Genomic DNA, 18,892 nt, shown 5'->3' with positions numbered 1-18,892 from the left:
AATTTCTTTTATGTTAGTTGTCTCACAAATTCGAGGCATTCAACATCAATTATGTGTGATTCATTTTGCATGCTATGTGGCAAAATTCATTAGCAACAAACTGGTAAAATTGATGAGGCGCTGATTAGAAATTGGCGTTAACAGCAAGTGCAGCTGCAGCGCAGCGATAAAGTCACTTTCAAACGTGGCACCACGAAGGAGCAGCAAGTGAAGCCGAAGCAGTAGCAGAAGCCTCACTTAATCGGCAACCACGAGCGCCACAATGGGGAGCACCACAGCGTGACAATGCCTGGTTAAAACTAATTTGTGTGCTGGTCCCCCCTTATAGGGTTGCACCGCCCCAAAAACAAACACCCCACAATACAGAGACGCATGCACGAGCGCTCTTTTGGGCAAGTGGAAAACGTAGATGAACGGCTGCGGAAAATGCTGCAGCTGCTGTTGCTGTTCTGGCTGCTTCTGCTGGTGCATTGTGTGCACTGTGGAAAATGTAAAATGCAGTTATGCATTTCTTAAGTTGAATCTGCGGCAATGACAAAGCAACTTGCAGCACAAAGACTTGCTTGCCCCATGCTTTGCCAGCATCTAATTGTGTATGTGTATGTGTGTGTGTATGGGGCACTCAAAAATGCAAAGAACCCAGCTGCAAAAATGCTGAGCTGATGACGTCGACGTCCGTCGTTGACGCTCTTGACTTTACGCCCCCAACCGTTCAAGGGAGGAGCTCAAGACGCGAAGATGGCAACGCGAAACAAGAGGAGGAGCAGCTGGCAAAAAACTTTTCACTGTGCTCACACAATTTCCGTCCGCCATATTTTGCGTGGCCCGCGGCACTGAGTGCGTTGTCATTTTGGTTGGCTGCCATCGCGCTTGGCCCATTCTGTTGTTGTTTCATTACTTGCTGCATAAAACAAATGCACATAGTTCCGCTAGTTATTATCCACTTGCTGCCTGCTTCACCACTTTGTCATTCTCTCTTCTACCCCTTAACAACTACAAAAAAAAAAGTAGAAGTCAAGCTGACAAGGAACACTGACTGGCTGGCGACAACAATGTGCCCTGTACCCGTGTGCGTTTTCCTCGTTTTTGGCTTAATCAACACGATGCTGCTGCTGCTGTTGTTGCTGCGAGTATCGTCAACGTTGCTTTCATCAAGCATACATATTATTATTATTGTTGTTGCTGCTTGCTGCTGCTGTTGTGTGGACCACAAAAAGCATTCCGATTGCCCAGCAAAGCCGCAAGTATTTCAGGACCAAATTATTTTCATAGCTTTAGCTTAAAAGCTGAAATGCCGGCAAGCGGCGCCTCATTGTGAGCTGCGGTGCGGTGCCTCAGCAGTTACCCCCCCTCTTCATGTTATACGCTCTGTGTACGCTGGCAAACGCATTGCCATTGCCATTGCCCCTGGCGCTGGCAAAGAATTAAAAATATTTACAGTATTTCGAGTGAGCGAGCAGCTCAAAAAAGCCAGCAAAGCAAAACAAACAAGCGCTGTGCGCAATCTGCATGACTTGGACGAAGTCGAAGCGAGTTCCGCTGGAGCTGTAGCTGTGGCTCAAAACCGGAGACAAAAGACAAAGGGAATGTCCTATCTACGAGCAGAAGTGGCACGTATGTGTGTCCTGTGCTTTCTCTTCTTGTCCCATGGCTGTGGTTAGTGCTACGACCAACGACATCAGCAGCAACAGCAACAGCAACAGAAAAAATAAGAAAAAAACACGCCCAAAGCATTCCAAACAAATATGAGAAACATAATTTTGTCCCAAACAACCAACCACACACATACACACACACACACACACACACACCCTCTGAAGGGAGTGTGAGGGACACACGCAACCAATACTGAGCCATAAAATAAATATAAATGTCTACTTGGAAAACTGCAAGTATTTTTTTCTGCCATTCTTCTTCGACTATCGCAAAGACAACAACAAGTAAGACGTAACTTTGTCGGTTGCTTAATTTGAGCAACCCGAAAAACAAATATCGACAGCTCGACTGGTTTTTGCTGCCCCAGCTTGCCCCAGCTGCTTAGTTTGCCTGTTGGCTTAGTTCTGAGGCTGTCATGGATTAAGTCCTTCTGAACTTTCAATGATTAATGACGCTTTGAAAACTTGTCATTACTTGTCCCTCCTTTTTTCCCCCACCCCAGCCTCCATACCAATTACTATCTAAGCGTGTCTTCAGCTCGACTTTTGCTTGGGATTTGCTCTTATTTGCATTGGTCGCTTGTGGTTTGTGCTCATCGTGCAATCAAATAATCATTTTGTCATTGTTGAAGAAGGGTCTAGTCAATGTAAATGCACGTGCATTTTTAATTTAATCAACTCAACTGGCACGAAGCTGCAATTTATTTGCTCGGGTATCTACTTTATCTAAAGGAAATAATGTTGTAATTTAAGTAATTTTAAAAAAGAGTGAGAAAAGTGAAACACCCGATGCTAATTTTCAATTATAGCTAAACAGTGCTGTATTATCGACAAAATATACCAAATTGGTATACAGAAAAATTACTGAAATATATCAAAAATAACCAGACATATTGTTAAGAATATATTTACTTTGCTTTTTATTTTATCAGTAGCATTTATAAAAATACATAAAATGCTACACAAAGTTCTACATAAAATTAGCATAATAGTTTTACCACATTATGAAATAGTTTGAATATTTTAATTAAATGTAATGCTGGTTGCAAGAGTTTTATGAAATTAAATGTTAAACCTCTTTTCTTTTGCGGCACATTACGATCTCAGACTTTTACTACTGTTTCATTTAGTTTTCTTAGTTTTTATTAGTATTAAATGAAAATACTTTTGCAAGTTTTGTACGATGATTACATATGGTAGTCAAATATTTCCTTGCTTCATTATTTGCTCATCTTTTGCACTCCCTCTTGCTCTCTGTCTCTCTCTCTCTATCTATCTCCCAGTGAAGTGCCTCTTGAGGTCCTTGACTTTGAAGCTTATAACAGTCGAATGGCCTGACATTGGTTTAATTCTCGACCACTGTTTTAATTACACAGAAGCGCAGAGAAAACGAAAGCGAGGAGTCATGAAGCGTTTTTGGCTAAGTGCCTGCAGTGGCAGGAAAAAGCAAATTAAATTAGGCGTATTTAAGCAGAGAATTTGCAAGGGAAATTTTGCTCTTCCAAAACTGGCGAAACAAATAATACAGCAATAGAAATCTAAAATAGACTGCGTGCAAAAAGCGGATGAGTGCCACCTAGGTGCAGATTTATTTAAATTCAGTCAAAGCTAAAACAGTGCTACGACTAATGAGTCCAGCAACAGTGGCAGGAACAGCCACAGCCACAGCCACAGCTACAGCAACAGCAATATAAAGAAGAGAAGCCGAGCCGCCCGGGGAAAACCAAAGCCAAAGCCAACGCCAGAGCCAAAAGCAAAGCCAAAGCCAAAGCCGAAATGTGAGCACAAAACGGTTTTTTGGCTGCCACTGACAAAGCAGTCGAGAGATCTCGTTCGTCAGTGTGAAAACCATAATGAGATGAATGCGCTTAAAAAACAACAAAAACAAAAAAAACTTGCACAAATATTTGGCAATCATTTAGTTTTGTTTCTCGAGGGTGGCAGCAACAACAACATCAAGAACGAGCTTCGACATTATTAAGTATAATGAGTGAATGAACATTGCTGCAAATTAGTATAAAAAGTTGTCGGTGTGAATGAGCAGCGACACAAAGTTGATGGCCGCACGTTCTGCGGGTTTCCTTCTAAATAGTGAACAGTGGTGAGAAGAGGTGAGGTGGAGAAATGGAGGCTGTTGCTGTCCTGTTGCCAATGGTCGTGTCAAAGACAAACGACAGCAGTTGCGGGTCTGCTGTCAGTTTGGTGGTTTCTGTGTCTTTTTAAATACTCATTACAGAATGGGAATCGGCAAAAAAGTTTTGATAAAAATCCTATTATAAACATAAATAAATAGACTGCCACGCAGAGCAGGCAAATGGTTGCGGCCCGGCCCGCACACACAGGACACAAGTCCACACCCATACACACACACACACAGACAGGGAAAGAGAGTGAGGACTCGACTCCGACGGCTGTGTAAACATTATGAGCTTGTCTTGTAGGCTGAGCGAGGCGAGAAAGAGAATGCGACGCAAAGTCAAACAATGGGGCAGCCAGCTGTAAAAGGACGAAGCGAAACTTCATTAGTGCTCTCATCCCATATCATCTCATCCTCTATGTATAGCCAGCAATATGTACATATTGTATAATATAGCCGACTATAGTATATGCTGGCTGCAGGGCAGACACTAACATGCACATAGTTATACACTGAGATTAAGACAAAGCTGAAATGCCTTTTAGCTATTCAAACATATTCAATTCATTCCCAATCCCAGAATTAATCACTGGAATTATTATTAAGATTTGTCAATTCAACATTTTTTTTAATGCAGATAAACTCTTTTGGTTGACATTCGACTTGAAATCGTTAAAATTGCTGCGAAAACTTGTATAAATACCATAGAAAAGTGTTCATAAAAAGAATTTTTCTTTTGAAGCCATTGTCAAAACATTAAGTATGAAATTGAACAAGTTTTCTTTGTACCTTACATATTTTAATATTTTTCACATCAGTTGATAGTCAAATATGTGTCTTTAGATAATTGTATAATATACGAGTATAAATATTATTTTAAAATATTTTCAAAGCTATTTCAAAGTAAGGATGTTCGAGAAATTCATTATATTGTGAAATATGCAAATATGCTGGTCTAGTTATACATTTTATTTTATTTGTAATTAATTGTGCATTATCCTTCTTTTTTTGTTTAGAAGTCCGATTGCTACAATATCATACAATATGTGATGGTTAGAAAAACATATTCACTCATTTAATTTAGTTTTGAATATTTTCCAACTTTATATTTACGGTATGCGTTTAAATTCATTTCATTTCATTTGTGTTAAGCCTTAATTTCTTATGTTCTTGTGAATTTAGAAAGTGCAGACCAATTTAAAAGTAATTTACTGTACAGTTAACAGTTGCGCTAGCGGATTCTAAAGTCAAATACATTGATGATTTGTGCATCATATTTTGCTTTACTGTGATTTTCGATACTACAAAAGAGTTAAAGTAAAATAAATTAGAATGTATTAGCCCGTTCACTATTGAAATTAAATTTTTGCTCAATCTTATCAGACATGTAAAGATAATTTCCTCATTGATTCTAAAATGTTGAAAAGGGCTTAATACATGTCCATATTTTTTCCCAGTGTCTTACTCCTTCCAAGTCATTTTAAATAAACTATAAGTAGTTTTTTTGTCGTAGTTTTCCGCTCAACGGTTTTCACTCGCCAGTCGCCATTCTTCGGTCGGGTTTTCTTGCGGTTTATTATGAATGCGGTTGACTGTAGGCATATTCAATATTCATATTTCGCAGCGAAAGGAATATTTATTGCCTTGGCAGGAAACACACACACTCCCACACACACACACTTATTTGTTTATGCAAGACTTTGTACTCGCCATACGTGTGTTTTGTGCACCGTTATGCTTACATGAGAATATGAAGACACACACAACACACAATGAACTGGGAATGGGATTGAGGTTCTTGGGCCTCCGGTTGTTGAGTTCTGGATACTGTGACATGATATGGGGGAGGAGTTGAGGGGGACGTGACGGTGTTGTCGCGTAACCTTTTGTTGCCATTCTCAACTAGAAATTGTTTGTTTGGCGAACTGCTGGCGAAAAATTTAATCTCAAACCGAAGACATTTTGCCGGTGCCACTAAGCGAAATTGCTTTGCCTGCTGGCGGAGGTGACATTTTTGGTGTGTGCACAACCGCGTGTACAACCACAATTGCCATTGCCAATGCAAGGTATGATGGGGGACAAGGGGGCGTGGCCTTTGCCACACCCACAGATGGGGGAGTTAGTTTAAATCTAGTGACCGTAAATGGCACTGAGTTGTGCTTTAAAAAGTCAATTTCCAGGCCAAAATGCCACAACACAATTTCGAACTAATATTTGTATTCACCCAATTTATGACTCATAAATTGAGTGTTTTGTGTGTGTGTTGGTTTGTGTATTTGTACTTGTGTGGTGTCTGGCGCTGTTTTTTACTTTCACTGCCAGCAGCATGAGACTAGAAGCTAGAAATTTACGAGCAGGTCGCACATAAATTATGCTAAATATATTTTCACAAAAAAGTACAGACAACATTTAATTTTTTTTGTGCTCACTTTTTTTTCATTTTACAAATATTATTTGAATGTTATGAAATTATTAGTAAATATTATTTTTCATTTGGCAAAATAGGCGATGAGTTGCTCACTTGATGTGATAAGTGATAAGCGATAATTGTGTTTCTAATATCTGTAATTTATTAAATTTCGTAACAATTTCCATAATTATTTGAATTTGTCATTGGCAATAATTAATTTATTTGTTGTAATTCACCTCGATTAGCCATAAATGCTTCTAATTATAGCATGCAACGTGATAATTAAAACAGCAGCATCAACTTTTGTGTCAACAAAACGTAATTACGTAATTGACGCTTTTTTTTTTGCGGCAAATTTGTTGACACCACACACAAATCATATGTTGCATGTTCATGCACAGTTGATAAGCATCTGTCTCTCTCTCTCTCTCTCTCTCTCTCTCTCTCTCTCTCGGTATGGAATTGTATAAATGCAATGGCAATGCACTGCAAAGTTCAGTTACAACTTTTACAATGAAGCAGTTCGTATTCTTTGGTGTCCTTTTCATGGCTTTGTCCATTGTCCTGGTGAGTGAAAGCAGCAAATGAAGTGAATGCAATACTCATAATCTTTTCTCTATGTGGCAAGTAGGCTGCTAATATGCCCCAGTTGCATCAGATGCCGCAAATGCCGAATCAACATGCCGGCATGGCTTCTCGTCAGATTTTAAACTCTGGCTTCAAGCAAACTCCCATTGCCGGCCAGCAGAATGGTTCTCAAAGGGGTCCTCCTCCACCAAATCAGCAGAATGGCCAGAATGGTCAAAATGGACAGGGTCAAAATAATCTGAACTAAAAACACTTCGATCTAAAAATGTGAAATAATTGCTGTATAAATGCTGTTAATTTTGAATTAGTGCACAACCGTTTTGAATAAACATTTAGCAAATCCAAATAGAGAAAATTCCTGTCCTAATATTACCTTGAACAATAAGGTTGAGTTTTTCAGAATTTCTATTCGCAGATTAAAATTATTTTTTTTTTTTTTTCGAATTGAGTAAGCCAAGAGCATATAGTCACAGATTGGAAAATGCCTGTGAACTTTCATTTAACGAAACCATATGTGTTAGAATATGTTGACGACTTGATAAGAACAAGTAAGTAGCGAGTGTGTTCGACTGTAAGATACCCGCTTACCATGTTTTATAAATCACGAAAAAATGTATACCTCAATTTTATATCTATAAAATACTAAAATATATGATAACTATATTTAGTGTATATGTTACTATAACATTAAAAATATACCAGAAAAATATAACACATTAATATTATACCATAGAGTGCAAAATATACCAAAACCAAAGCAAATAAAATAAATAAAACCACAGATTCACCAGTTCTTAGTCGTATACAATTATTTCTTTAATAACTTCTAAGATCGTAGCCAAATTTACAAGATATATTAAGACTGTAACGCAGACGGAAAGACGCTTTGGCAGAAGTAACTGGTTAAGAATATATAATCTATGTCTGATAGAAGATGCTTCCTTCTGTCTGTTTCTTATAATATCCTTTACATTTCATCAAACATAGAGTATTTATATCAAGATGCCTTTCTGTCGAAGTTGCGAGTCATGAATATCTGACATTTGAATGCTTTAAATATTTGCAATCCCAAGTTAAGCAAGATTAAACATTGACAATCCGTATCGTATACAAAACAAAGTACTGAAGGGTTTGCGCTATGATCAAAAAAGTTTTGCAGCTGTAGAAAAAATAATTTGGTTTCATTCGTTTACATTCGTTTTAATGCGAAATCATCAATTCTATCAGCAAGCACTCGTATTCTCTCGCATGTTAAAGTCGAGTGAGAACTCGCAAGTTTGCAGCCAAGTTTGAATATTTATTAAACAATCCCAAGGAGAAAAGTTTTTTATTTCATCCGAAATGTAAAGTTTTATTTCATGAACCGCAGCTTAAAAGTGTACAAAAGTTTAGCTACGCTTTTAAAGACCAATCGGCATATGCAACACACACACAGACGCCTACATACATATAAAGAGACATGCAAATGTAGTTGTTGTTGTTGCTGTTGCTCGGTGTGGTAGCAAAACATAAAAAGCTGGATACTCGGTAGCGTCGTGTGGCAGACAATTCTGACAACTCGGACTGCGAGGAAAAGTGGAAAACTGGAAAACTTTATTAATAAAGTGCACAAAGTGAACGAATTATGAGCATCAAATTCATAAATAGTCATAGTGCATTGCCGTAGGTCCATTGTTCTGCCAACTTGACTGAGCACAGTTGCAGCTGAAGCTGGAAAAAGGGTGATGGGGGGCAGCAAAAAACTAGAAACACTAACTTCTTGTGTGACTTACTTCATTTTGCAAATTGTGAGTGCTTATTACCAAAGAGTTTTGCCTGCCAGCATTTTATAATTGCATTACGACGGCTCAAGACTGCTCCTGCTGCTCTGTTTGTCTACCTCCCCTCCCTACCCCCTCGATTTCCCTGCCCTTGTGCCTTGGCTTACTTGTGCCTTATCCCCGCACACTGTTGTGCATTACTCTAATTTCCGAACTAGGCAGCGCGGGTCGCTCATGTGTGAATGCACCTGCGAGAATATCCGAAAAGTTATACTATCTGTTATCTGTAGTCTCTTTGGAATGTTCTTGCAATATATATACATATACATATGTAAGTACACGAGGCAGACAAACTCAAATGAAACACTGGCAGCCAGACAGACAAACAAGGTGAGGCAAACGCTGTCTTCAATTACCAAATGCTGATGATGAGTTTCTGAAGAAAAGCTGAAAGAAAATTTCATATGTAAAGATGGCAAAAGCGATGACTGCATCCATATATCCATCTCCCATATCCATATCCATATCCACAGTATGCTGGGGAATCATCAACATACATAATTTCCGTTCTGCGAGCGCGTCACAAACATGAGGACGTGGATGAGGACGTGGACGAGGACGAGGACGAGGCAACGGCCGCTGCCATCGCTGTTACTATTGCGTATACGCCCTGTGCGCGCGCCTCGTCACATTAGCATTCGCCACGTTGAGCCGTATCGCAACCAAAACAAAATGCAAGTGCCACGCCACAGTTGAGTTTGAGCGCAATGTAAAGCGCAGAGCTTTCACTCATTTCAAGCAACACGTGACGCTCATACTAGCCTTTGAGTGACGCAGCCTTGAGCAGGCCAACTCCCAAGGATGGATGCTGTGAGTCCAACATGTTGCTTCCACATCGTGAGTGAGAATTACAAGCGCACGAACGAGCCAAGGCGAGGCACACAGCTCGGCGAGGACACGACTGCGAATAACGACGACGAACGCAATTCGTAACGAAGTTGACTCGACTCGAGCGACACGAGCGCCACGAACTGATAAAGCCAACGGGCCTCTGCCTTGGCTGCTGTGTTTTTTTTTGTTTTTGTTTTTTGTGTCGGTGGCTACAGCTAACGGTTGGGCTAAGCGTGGATGGCTGGCGCTTCGTTCGGTCAGTTGAACATTTTCCATGCTGTGATCAAGTTGTCTTTTCCTCTGAGCGCCGAGCGCTGTGCACGCCTTGGACTTGGAGCATTCGCCACGTATCGCAACGAAATCGAAGCGCCCATTGCAACATTTCCCAACTAGTCGCACAAAAACCAAAAAAACAAAAAAAAAAATCACAAAAAAAAGAAAAATAGAAAACGAAAATCTAAAAAATAAATGGCCGAGCATCAAGTGCAGTGCGTTTATCAGTATGTGTGTGTGTGTCTGTCTAACTCTGTGTGTGTGTGTGTGTGTGAGTTGAAGCGTGCTTAATGGACAGAGAAATTACTGTCCTATGCTGTAGTGTGGAGGCGTGGCCAGTCAAGTCTGAAAGACTGAACTGCACTTTTGCTAGCCCCGAAAAATGCGACCAAAAGTCGCCTCCACATTTTTGCCGGAAACGTGCAATAAGCCATACAAATGGCGCCAGCATTTTAGCTTGCATCTGCCACCAACTTTCTGCAACAAATTGCAACAATTGAAATTCGAATTTGTTTCTAATTTCCACCGTACAAATTGTGTGTGTGTCTGAATGGGAAAAGAGTTGAGTGGAGAGAAAAAGATAAAGAGAGAGAGAGAGAGAGAAAAAGAGAGTTTTTAAAGTTATTTGTTGTTTTCATTGTAGTTTCAGCTCAACGGCAAACAATTTGTGAAACGACGGACTGACTTACATGCATTTTATTAGTACATAAATATCAAAAATCAATCCAATTGAAAGAAAACACCAAATAACAATTAACAATTTTTGTAACTTAATTACAATTTAAAAAATCAAACTACAAAAAATATCAAAAATAAAATCGAAATCGAAAATAAAATCATAAATCGCAACGCAAATCCAGAGTACAGCTAGTAAGAGAAAGAGAGAGAGAAAGAGAAAGCGAGAGAGAGGAAAGAGCGGGGCAATAATAAAATGCAATTAATGAGAAAAACAATTAAACGGTTTCGTCTAAACTGATTCAGAAAAACAGAACCACACACAACAAAGGGAAAAGAAACAACAACAAAATAGTGAAATGAAGTGCCGAAAATCGCCGTTAAATAAACAACAAGCTGCGGCTAAAATTTAATTAAAAGTACACAAGCAAACAAACAAACAGTTAAGAAACAAACAAACAAACAAACAATTCGCTCGCTCGCATCAGAAGAAACCAACTTGAATGGGCAGCATATCAAAATCGTAATCGCAATCGCAATCGCAATCGAATCCCAATCGCAAGCGCAATCGCAATTGTAATATTAATTGTAATCGAAAATTGTAATTGAAAAGAAATGAAAGTAATTAAAGCAGCAAGCGGAGACAATTGAAAACGACAGCTCACAATTCGAAAAAGTATACATTGAATTCTACTTCTATATATCTCGATACTCGATACACACTCTCTCGATTGCAAAGTCGTTGGAGCGAGGACACCGCAGCATCCTAATGAAATCAACGAAGGCGCCCAAATCGAGCATGGAACCAAAAATTGTAATGTACAACAACAACAATAAAAATTCTTTACAATATATACAATATTCTATACCAGACTTTGCACAAAAAACACTGAAAAAACCAAAAATAAGAAACTCATGCGTCACTTTTTTTTCACTTAAATATTGAACAATATAAATAGCATTTCATTCTCATTGTCATTCAAACAGTCACACTCGCACACACACACACATAGACGCACGCACGCACACACATATTTAGATATATGCACACACACACATATATATGTACACTTACAGTAAAGAGAATTCCTATTCAAAGTCATTTTTCAACAATTTCTTTTCATTTGCGAATTTTTTCTCATTTTCATCTCGGATTTTGCAAGTGAAAAGCTTTTTTTCTGTTAATTTTTTTTTGGTTTTGGGCCAATGCCATTTTAGACACAATTTCTAAACAATTTAACAATGACTTTCATTTCGTATACAATGCAATTTGTGCTTAATTCGTTATCAGACCCAAATTCAATTTACATTTAATACGTATCTCTTCCAACTGTGTATATCTTCAAGCTAGAAGTAAGTAAAAAGTATAAAGACAATATCTGCATTCATGTTGACAGTTGTTTATGTTTCTTTTTGTTCCTTTTTACATTCTTATCTTGGCCAATTACAATTATCGCTCAAGGCAGGGGGCCGCAAATGTTTCTGCAAATTGAGTCAAAAGCCAAATAACAATACAATGGCTAAACATACACACATATTTTATTTGCTTTCAATTATACAAATATCCGTGCACACATGAATGTACTCTTTGTGGCAATTATGCAAATAACAAATATCTCAATAGTACATAGCGATTAAATACATACGCATTTACATGCATTTATGTTTGCAAATATCACCTATATATGTATATATAGACTATGTGTACTTTTGTGATTATGTGGTTTTTGGGTAAATACACAAATTACATTTCGCCTACACGTGGCAAACAATGGTAATAAGCTAAGCGGCAAATTGATTTACAAGCATTTATCTATACTACTTAAAAATCTCCCCAAAAAAAGAAAGCACTAGAGACTGCTCGAACAAGTCATACCCTTTAGATTTTCGGAATTCAATTTGCTAATTACGAAACAGCAAAAATTTGTAATTGTAATTGAAGTGACAAATGAGAAATGGAATATTTGAGTTGCTGTCTTCTCTCTCCCTGTGGCATCAAACTTTAGCGTAATCAACTCTGTTTTTCACATTCATTTAGCTGTCAGACTTCCCTTTTCATCCACGTAGTCAAGGCAAATACAATTCAATAGACAAATATCGCAAAATTTAGCGCATTTTGCACATTTCACACATTTGGAATTTTAATATTCAACTGCTAAATAATGAACTGCACATATTTGTGCGCGGAAAGTGGGCAAATTTCGAATGGAATGATATTTAATTATGCATTGATTACTTGCCCTAAATGGTGGTGGGCGATTGGGCGTGGCCGGAAAAGCAATTAGATATTGCAAAATACAGAGAGAGGAAAAAAAAAATAAGTGGTCCTGTTTACGCAAAACATTTATGTATGTTTAATAATTCAATAATAATCCCCCAAACAGAGCACAGTTTGTTGTTGGCAAAACAAATATGTGTAAAATAGCATAAAAATTATATTATGAATTACTTTTTGTCAATGCTTAAATTGCCTAATGAATTGAATTTCAATTAATTGTTTTTATTGTGAAATGAAATAAATTAATTCGATGGAAATTCTCGAGTTTTTTGTGCAATAAAATCAAATAGTTTTTTTTTTTTACATATTCTCAGACTTTCATATTTTATGTGTGTGTTTGTGCTTGGCATAGTAATGCGTTCATATGTGTGCTCATTTGCATACAGCATCTAGAAAAGAAACTTTGGGCATCCAATTGGAAGATTTTTAGAACTGCAGACAAAGTTAAAGTTCAGCCATCGAATATTCAATTGGGTCAGCAAGGAAACCCATTGAGTAAATTTGCATTTGCAAGGCAAACAAAGAAAAAAGAAGAAAGTAAAAAACGAATGGAGAAGAATCTTGGAATGCGACAGCATAAATCAGCAGCTGTCGGCAATTAAATGAGAGAGCTGCAAGTGTATTGAGCTTGAGTAGCGGCAAAAACAACGTCATTTGGCTATCAGCCAAGTGGCTGCAATTATGCTAAATTTATTTAGTAGCCACACACACAAACACGCTTCTATTTACGCTTCTCCCCTTCGGGTTTTCCCCAGTTCGCAGTCAATCATAAAGGACGTTCCTTTCAATTAAACGCTGTGCGGCAATTGAACTTGATGCAGCCAATTTGCTGCTAACTGTGTAGGTGTCGAGGCGAGGAGCACAAATTGAAAGAGGCATTTAATTAGCCAGGTTAACTAATACACTAGCTATGTAGTGTTTGTTGTAAGCCGAAAGCGGTTCACTCGGTTTTCTCGGTTCGCTTTGTGTGTGCGGCTAACGCTCACGCTTGTGGCACGTTTTATTGTTTGCTTTGTGAGATGAGTGTTAATTTATGCATAGAAATTATTTAAAAATTAATTAATGTAATTTCTATTAAAACTCGCTCGCTTGCGCCTCAGTCAAAAAGTAACATCCGCCCTCGTCGGCCCTCGCGTTTGTCGCCACGCCTATTAACTCTACGGGCCATACAATTTTAATTAGAAAAGTTTTGGGCGCGCCCATCTACGCCCACAAAGTTCGTGGTTCTTTGAGCTTTGGTAATAAATACATGTGTATATGTGAAAGTGTGCTTTACGTGTGTGTGTGTGTGTGTGTGTGTGTATGATGAGCTTGTAAACATGTGACCAAAAACAAGTGCAAAAAGCGTAGCATACTTTTATGGGACGCAGGTGAATCGTGAATGAAAATTAAATATTTTATTTAAATTTCAAGTGGCAACATGTGAACTGCACACTGAATATGCAAAAAATTGCAACATAATGGTCTCGAAAATCAACGAGGCGTGGCAACGTTGCTTCTTCTTCACCAGCCGCCCCTCTATCCACTCACGTTTCGCCAGCCACTTTCCACTTGCACACACAGCCATTACTCATACGCCCTGTCGTCCAGTTTACAGCACGCTGTCCCACCACTTCATCCTTGTAACGTTGACCAACAACACACCACATACACACACACCGCACTTACACATACATAGTGCAGCTGTAGATATGGCGAAGTGCCGTCGGCGTCGCTGCCAACGTCGCTGTTATCTCTGCGGCAGTACTAAACGTTTTGCTAGCACCTTTTGTTGTTGTTGTCGTCAGTGTTGTTGATGTTGTTGGTGTTGTTGTTGCTCGTGTTGCTGTTGCTGTTGCTGCTGCCGTTGATGGAATTATTATGTGCTCAACGAACCGCAAAAAAAATCTGTGCTGCTTTTCCTGTTGCTCTTGCTGCGCGGTTTTTCATTTTGTTCATCATTTTAATACTCAAACACACAGCAGCACAGCAGAGAGCAGAGAGAGAATTGTTTTGGGATGCTACTATTTTCAACTTGTGCACACTTTTATCTTTTGGCCAACAGCAAACGAGCAAAACAACGCACCATTTGCGTTTTGTGTGTGTGCGGTGCTTTTATGCTGACTGTAAATGTTCAATATTTGCGCTCCAGGTGTGTAATGGGGCGTGGTCACCAATATTAATCAGCAGCTATTTATTTTTGTACCTAGTTACTTCTTTTGTGTTGCCATCGCAGCAGCAGCAGCTACAATTGCAGTAGAAAGAGAATGCGAATGAGAAAAAGACAGCACCAGCAGCAAGCTGTAAGGGGAAATAGTCGTAAATCAACTGCGAAAGAAAAAAAAAAAAACAAATGATGCCAGCAAAAGCTGTTTGTAATTTGTTATATAATCCATTGTGCTACTAGCTGATGACGGCTTGTCGCCCAGTTCTTGGGCCAGCCAGCAAAAAAAAAAGAAACAAAGGAAGGGAGAGAAGAATATGAATGAGGGGTAAACGAAATACAATGCATGTGCAAATTTTCGCAATTTAATAATAAAATTCCAGATCCCACACAGTGCCACATAGAGTCAAGTTGTTGGAGTCAGAGAGTTCGTTTGACACAGTCGCCGTTGCTGTTGCTGTTGCTTGTTGGTTGCTAGCTGTTACTATTTTCTCTCACTCTGTTGGCTAAATCTCGGCAGTTGGTTACTCAACATTCCGCAACACGTAAAATTCCACAAACTGGGAAGCACATTCCGGCCGCATGCCATAACCGAATGAAACGAGCAAGAGCAGAAGCAGGCGGAGGAGGGAAGGAAGGCGCCTCACCTGGTCCTGAAAAGTCATGTTAGGATGAGGCATGAGGCTCTGGCTCATCTTCAACATAAGCCAACATACAGCACAAGAGCTGGAGGCTAATGGCTGAAGCCCAGACGGCATTGCAGCATAGCTAAGCTTGTTATTTTCCCTTCTTGTTGCTGTTGCTATTGCTGTTCTTTTTTCTCGTCTTTTTATTGTTGCTGCTGTTGTTGTGGTAGTTGTCTTGTTGCATACTTTTACCTCACAAATTCCAGTGTGCTGCTCCAGAGGAGCACATGCATGAGCACGTTTGCCTATTTTATGGAATACCTCATGAATTTCAATTTCTCGCTAGCGGCTGTGGCAAGTCGCCTTTACTTCAGCTTTTGCCACTATTACTTTATTTCTCCTGCCTCTAGACAGTCTGTGTACTTGTCTCTATATTTATCTAAAAGCAGGATAAATGAGCCACAAAAAAAACCCCCCTCTATGCAATTCCAGCAAATTAGTGCATAATTTCACTTAACCTAATCCGAACGTGTCGCGTAATTAGACAGCTGCCAAATATTATTTCCTTTATTGCCACTAAAAATACGTTTTTATGGACTCCACAACGAAAGCACTAAAACAATTTCGCTGTCATTTAGTATTTAGAGAGAGAGAGGGAGAGAGGTTTTTATTTATAACTGGCCACAGTTTGCTCTACTTTCCACACTTTTAATTACAATGTAAACCAGCAGCAGATTATTTATCGGTTAAGCTTCGAATTTATCACTAGAATGCACATTAATTAATTCACTGATAACCTCCTGAAACCTGCAAGTAAATCGATGCCACATAAATTATGTTTGGTAATAAGTCAAAGGATAAACCTGAAATTGTATACTATTGCATTAGATGTTGTAAAGTGTTGTAAAGTTTACAAAAAGGCTTAGACTAAATTTAGTGCCACACATTCGAAGGACATTCGAGCTGGCCTTCCATTGTCGCTTGACACGCGTTGTAAATTTGAGCATTTTGCTCTCGAACTTTTCAATTTGAAATGTTTATGACGAAAAGTAATCGAATTTCTACTAAGAGAGAGAGAGAGAGACAGCTTCAAAGCAATTTGAGCCTGTGTATGTCACATAATTACCAAAGTTCATACTATAAACCAAAGAATGCTCATTTATTTAGATTTTAACTATCAAATGGAATTTTTGATGAACAGCAGCAAAAGGAGAAGTTGAACTTGATAGTGAGAATTAAAATTAAATTTAAATTTTCGCGATATAAACGTCGCAACGATTCAAAGTTTTTACTAACAAATATCGTTTTATTTTCTGATATAATAATTACATTAAGTAATTTTTACAATTGCACTACGATTTCTATTCAAAAAAATTAAAAGGTTGCTACTTAAAAAATTGGCAACTTTTCTTTTCAATTTGTGGTCGACAAGCTTTTCAAGAAGTCAGAATTTCAATAGAAAAATACTGATTAATATACCGAAATTTTTGAGCATTAAATATAAATTTTATTGTCACTAATGAAAACGATATTCTGCAGTCCGTACGATCTCAGAGACTGTTAAAGATAGATCAATAGATTTTTTTTCGCAGTACTTGCTTCATCTATATAACAAATATGCATTACAATATAATTCAGTACTTTTTTAGTATATTAATTTGGTATATTTAAGTGATACCTCCGCATCGTTTTGCTTTAATTGATAACGGGCAGCGAGTACATCAAAACCGATTACACTCGACTGTAGCATTGGAATATCAACAACTTTGCTTGAGAGTCAATAGAAATGATTGCAAATTATGAAACCAGCATGAAGCAACAACCAAAATGCAAAATTTCTGAAAAGCCACAACGATAAATGAGTTACAAACATTGCATTGAGTCAGCAACCAAATTCCACGAAATTTTCCTTTCGAGGTTAAAACAGCAGGCGCTTGCGATTGGGTGTGGTCGTTATCCTGTCTTTGAAGTGACAAAGTATGCGACGATGTTGTCTGGCCATGCATACGAGCAGCTTTAACGTGGACAGCACAAGCTGATTAATGATGGCCAGCAACCAGCAGCAGCAGCAGCTCTTTGGCATTGAACAGCAATTGCAGCACTGGCATCGATAATAGACAATGTGAACGGTGACGCCCACAAGTCCAATTGCAACAGCGTTTTTTTGCTTTTGTGCTCTGCTGGAGATCGTCTGCAATGCTTTAAGTCATATGAGCAGGCCAAGCAAGGCCAAGTGGCATGTGGTATGTGGCAAGTGGCGAGTGGCGAATGGCAAGTGCGGCAAGGGTTTTGCTAAGCGGGCTAAGTGGATGTGTGAACGCCCAGGAAATTGCGCCTGAAATATTTATTGCTGGCGTTAACAGGGAAACGTGATATGCTTACGGAAGGATGTGTGTGTGTGTGTGTGTGTGTATTTGTGTGTGTTGGGTTTTGGTGTTATGTTTTGATTGGAATTCCGTATTTCACACAACAAACACTTTTTTGCGGCTGACTGGGCATTAAATAAAACAAACAAATGCTTGAAATACAAAAACATAGCTCGCAGCGTTGTTATTTGACCAACTTGCAGCACTTTTATTTTAATTAACATTTATAAACTGAAACCCTGCAACACTTCTCCCACCCCCGTCCCAACCACCATGAACTTGTTTTATTTCTTTCACCCACATGCGCCTGCGGGCGAGAACCGTGACACAGATAGGCAGTCATTGCCATATGGCTGCCACAACCAATGCCAGCGGCAGCAGTTGCACTGACTCGTGTGTGTGTGGCAGCTGCAGCTGCAGCGTGCATTACAGCAACAAGCGATGCTTTTACAGGCTTTTTTGCCATTTCACTTGAATTTCAATTTAGCATTCAATACCGAAAAATTGTTGCTGTGCGACAATTTGCCGCAACATGAAAAACCTATTAGTTGGCAATTAAGCGTATCCTGCGCAAAAACCAGTTAGAAGAACTCAAAGTGAATGGCCGCCCCAAGTTCTGGGCACATTAATTTCCCCAGCTGCTGCCAAAGTTCATTACGGGTATCGCTTTATGTGCGCGTAATTCAATCGAGAGTGGCCAGACAGGGTCAAATCAACAAGTAAATCTAAGCGTTTGAACCCACTCCAAGTCAAAAATAAAGGATGTGCCTCAGCTGTTGTTGGCCACGACTAATGTTTATAAAATCGAGGGAATGCTGTTTTGGTGTTGTCTCCGCTTGAACCTTTTTTCGGCTTAATGTCATCTCAAATGCCTTCAATTATTTTCTTGTGCGTTGTGTGACCCCATTTTCAGTGCCTGTCGTCGGTTTATCTTTTTTGTTGTTTTGTTTTTTTGTCGACGCGTTTTTCTTGTAACTTTGTAGCCCTAATTTACATGGAGCGTCGACCACGCCCTGTTTTTAGGCCATAGATAAGTCCAACGACAACGACGACGACGCCAGATTTATATAAATTTGTATCCGTCGCTCAT

General features: G+C 39.0%; 1 protein-coding gene across 20 annotated transcripts in view; it reads left to right on the top strand.

The window, feature by feature from the left end:
* Positions 1-18,892, top strand: part of LOC117568858 (pneumococcal serine-rich repeat protein) — an 87,120-nt gene that overhangs the window by 28,203 nt on the left and 40,025 nt on the right. For 8 of the 20 annotated variants that reach the window (XR_007955031.1, XR_004572199.2, XR_007955026.1 and 5 more), the window contains exons 1-2: positions 9,694-9,941; positions 10,358-11,203. The exons of 6 other annotated variants lie outside the window; for them this stretch is intronic. The gene's annotated coding sequence lies outside the window, so the exon portion shown is untranslated. Of the gene's footprint in view, positions 1-9,693; positions 11,204-18,892 lie in introns of those variants that run through there. 6 more of the 20 variants (XR_007955027.1, XR_007955022.1, XR_007955025.1 and 3 more) reach the window with 6 other exon arrangements.

The sequence above is a fragment of the Drosophila albomicans genome, chromosome 3, assembly GCF_009650485.2.
Source record: "Drosophila albomicans strain 15112-1751.03 chromosome 3, ASM965048v2, whole genome shotgun sequence".
In the NCBI taxonomy this organism is placed as follows: domain Eukaryota; kingdom Metazoa; phylum Arthropoda; class Insecta; order Diptera; family Drosophilidae; genus Drosophila; species Drosophila albomicans.
Note: the sequence above shows the minus strand (reverse complement) of the source record. Positions and strands in the feature narration are given on the sequence as shown.